Source organism: Stylophora pistillata, chromosome 8, assembly GCF_964205215.1.
Source record: "Stylophora pistillata chromosome 8, jaStyPist1.2, whole genome shotgun sequence".
Classification (NCBI taxonomy): Eukaryota; Metazoa; Cnidaria; class Anthozoa; order Scleractinia; family Pocilloporidae; genus Stylophora; species Stylophora pistillata.
Genome location: NC_142526.1, coordinates 18,595,672 through 18,599,567, shown reverse-complemented (window position 1 = coordinate 18,599,567; position 3,896 = coordinate 18,595,672). Strand labels below are relative to the sequence as shown.

General features: G+C 41.6%; 1 pseudogene; it reads left to right on the top strand.

The window, feature by feature from the left end:
- Nucleotides 1–582: 582 nt before the first annotated feature.
- On the top strand, nucleotides 583–3,217 carry LOC148725323 (histone H2B-like; annotated as a pseudogene).
- The last annotated feature ends 679 nt before the right edge of the window (nucleotides 3,218–3,896 follow it).

Genomic DNA, 3,896 nt, shown 5'->3' with positions numbered 1-3,896 from the left:
ACAGGCTCAGAATCCGATCTGTCTCTTTGGTGAAGGGTGATTTTCGCTGAATTCGCTTGAATACGTGCTCTATGTGGATCAATGAAAACTTTGACAGACGTTTAAATCTTTCGCTTTTGTTGGATGTTACTAAAACCAGAAACGGGGAATGGAGAACGAGGATTGGGGAGGGGGAATGAGGAACAAAGAACGGAGAACGGGGAACGGGAAACGGAGAACGGGGAACGGGGTACGGGGTACGGGGTACGGGGTACGGGGTACGGGGCACGGGGGAAGGCGTACGGGGAACGAAGAACGGAGAACGAAGAACGGAGAACGAAGAACGGAGAACGAAGAACGGAGAACGAAGAACGGAGAACGAAGAACGGAGAACGAAGAACGGAGAACGAAGAACGGAGAACGAAGAACGGAGAACGAAGAACGGAGAACGAAGAACGGAGAACGAAGAACGGAGAACGAAGAACGGAGAACGGAGAACGAAGAACGGAGAACGAAGAACGGAGAACGAAGAACGGAGAACAAAGAATGGAGGAACAGGGAACAGGGAACAGGGAACGGGGAGCGTAGAAAGAGGAACGGGGAATGGGAAACGAGGAACGGGGAGCGTGGAACGGGGAACGGGGAACGGAGAACAGAGAATGGAGAAAGAAGAAATGGGAAACGGAGAACAAGGAGGGGGCTACGAGAAACGGGGAATCAGGGAGGCTGGTGCTAAGACCCTTTTTCCGTGTTGTCGTCCGCCATTTTGAAGTATTATACGTTTTACCGCTGATTAACATACTAACTGAACACATACTAAGTGAACACAGGTCCAGATAATACCGTTACTACTTTTGATACTTGTTTCTCGTTGAACTTAAGACAACATTATGTAAGTCTGGAAATTGTACCGGCTCGTTGATGTGACACCTATTGCAACCTAAAACGCCCACAATGATTCATTGCAGTGAACCGTTCGTATGGCAACAAATCCCAAAGTCCAGCATTTTGCTCCAAGAGCAACACCAAAAACATGTCGATCTTTTAAGATAAAAACTTTCTAAAAAAAATCAAAAGTTTGCGTTCAAATCACACCTCAGGGCCAGATCTTGGAGTTTGGCAAGAAAATTCCTTCTCACTTTATCTGCCAGCCCTCGTTTCTCCATTTGATGAAAGCCAGTGTCGCGAACACAACAGTTGCCTTGTTCATGCCCGAAAAGAATTCTGGGTAATTCCGCCATAACTCTAAAAGGCAACTCCTATCATTTCCATTTCAAAGAAATATTAGAATCATGTCGGGCCATCCAGCAAAATATCGCATCGATTGAAATTTTTACCGGTCAAAACTTGGCCATATAGCCTTGGTAGGTCCTGGAAGCCATCCACAGATGGGCCCGAGAGACAACTTCACTTGTGAACTCGCCAAGCTGGCAGTAAAGCATCGTTGGCGGTCCAGTCTACATGAAACCATCTCTCTCCTCTGTTTTCCTTCAGAGGCTTGCCTCTACCCACATTCCAGCTTAATGATGCCGTCGTGAGGGTTTCTGTAGAGGGAAAATAGCTCGAAAAACACTTATAAACGGTCAGAAAAGCGAGAAACCGAATCGATTTGAACGCATCCAGACACGAGCTGTTGATGTAGGTCATGTGACCCCAAGGTCTGAGCCCATGGTGTCTCAAAACCGCAAATATTGTAAAGGATGATCCATATAAGGGCCAACGAAGTGAGGTTAAGTTTGTATCACCAAATTACAACTGAAAAAATATGGTCTTTTTCGTATTCAAAGGGTTAATGATTACCGTTCCTGATTTTTATAATCTATCAGAATGTAAAATCTCTTTCATAAAGGTTGGATTAATCAAGACACCTTTAGTCTGCACAGTCAGCTACTGCTGTTGTTCGGGATGAGTAGACTTGAACTGCTCTGGCAAATTAATGAATCGATCCATTCGAAACTTCGACAACCATTCCCCCCCTACCCCCTTCAGCAACCCAAGGAATTTGACGGTCGTTTGTAACAACAACAAAAATTAAGTGATTTACAACAATTTTGATTATTGATTTACAATTTCAATTTGAGAAGTGCCTACCCACAATTAGTTGAAAACTAGTCGAGGCGGGTAGGTATAGTTAAGTTAGGCTTATCACTAGATACTTACAAAGATTTCGAATTAGCAGCAGTTCAGTAGTTAAAATTACAATAAATAGTAAATTCTCAAAAAAGAAACAACAACTTTGAGTTTAAATTTACAAGACATGTTTCGACATTCTCATGTCATCTTCAGCGGCAAATGAGCATTTAACGATTGTACATTTGAATTCATATTAAGGTACGTTACAAACTACGTGTCAGGGCTTACGTTACATTTCAATGTTAAAAACGCGAAAAATGTAAATAGCGCACGCTTGACTAGATAAGAAATAAATAAATAAATAAAATAATAATAATAAATTAAAAGACCAAGGGACAACATAATTAAAAGGAAAGAGACAATTCTAGATGTTTCAATTGCTGATTAAGAATGGGTTTTTCCCACTTAATATGCAATGCCTCTTTGATCTTAATTTGGTATTTTGAAGCGGCAGAATCTAAGATCGTGAAACGTTCAGTATCACAAGAGTCAAGACAGGCCCTTGATGATTGCAGGTGCTTGTAAATATGCGAAGTATTTGTCCGACAAGAGGTGCTCACGAACTCGTGTACAAATGTGGCGAGTGGTCTCACCAATATAACTGACATTACAGCCAGCACATGTAATTTAGGAGAGGGTGAACCTTTTTCTTGTCAAGGCAAAATTACATAAGTCTTCACGTGATGCTTCAACGGAGAAGAAAGCTGGTACGATGAAATCCGGCGTTGCAGTCAACGAGAAGAAAAAGAAGGTGAAGAGTAAGGGAAGTTATTGGCTGTATATCTACAAATTGTTGAAGCAAGCTCATCCCGATACTTAAATCACAACCAAAGCAACGGGAATTATGAACTATTTCGTTAGCGACATCTTCGAGCGTATAGCTATAGAGTCTCGCTTAACAAAGTACGCCGAGAAGTCGAGAATGAGCTCCCGCGAAATCCAAACTGCTGTACGCTCACTTTCGCCAGGTGAACTTGCCAAGCACGCTGTCAGCGAAGGTACGAAGGCTGTCTCCAAATACACAAGCAGCAAATGAATGATGATTAATATTTTCATCAAAAGAAAGAGGTTTTCTAAAGGCACCCTAACGTCTGTATAATTCTCTCATCAAGCAGTTATCGGATGCTGTTGTTTATTTTGTTGTTACCGAACTCGAGATTAAATTTACCCAAATTATCCAACATGTTGAGACGACAGGAATACCATGAAAACTTGCGTTTATCGACAACTTTCCAACTATTCTGAAATAACTTTATGTGTGAATAGGACACTGTCCATTCTAGTTTTGTGAATTGTTGAAATAACCCGGCCGTTCATCGATAGAACATGTCGACTTCAGTTTAGCATTTGCATGTCGTGCTATCTTTGCTTTCACTTACATTAAAAGAGTAAGGTATTTCAGTATGAATCATGTCAAACATGTCTCTAACTTTTGACATGCATGCCTTGCAACACTTACTGTGTTGCAGAGTTTGGAATAATCTTACGAAAGATGCACAAATCGCTTGTGGCGATGCGGTGCAAATGGATGTTTGTTTACGATGATCATTATTCATTACTATATTTATTTCCTGCCCTCCTCCCGAATTAATCTACTTTAGAATCAAAAAGTAAAACCTGATTTTCTTTTTCATAGTTTTTCAAACCCATCTCATCATACGGATGATATCAAATCCAAAATTGATTCCTCCAATCCTAACAGTCAATTTACCATCCTGCCGCGGGCCCTACCGAAACGAAAGGAAGAAGGGAGGAGTAGGGATCTTAGCTTAAGTATCTTCTGA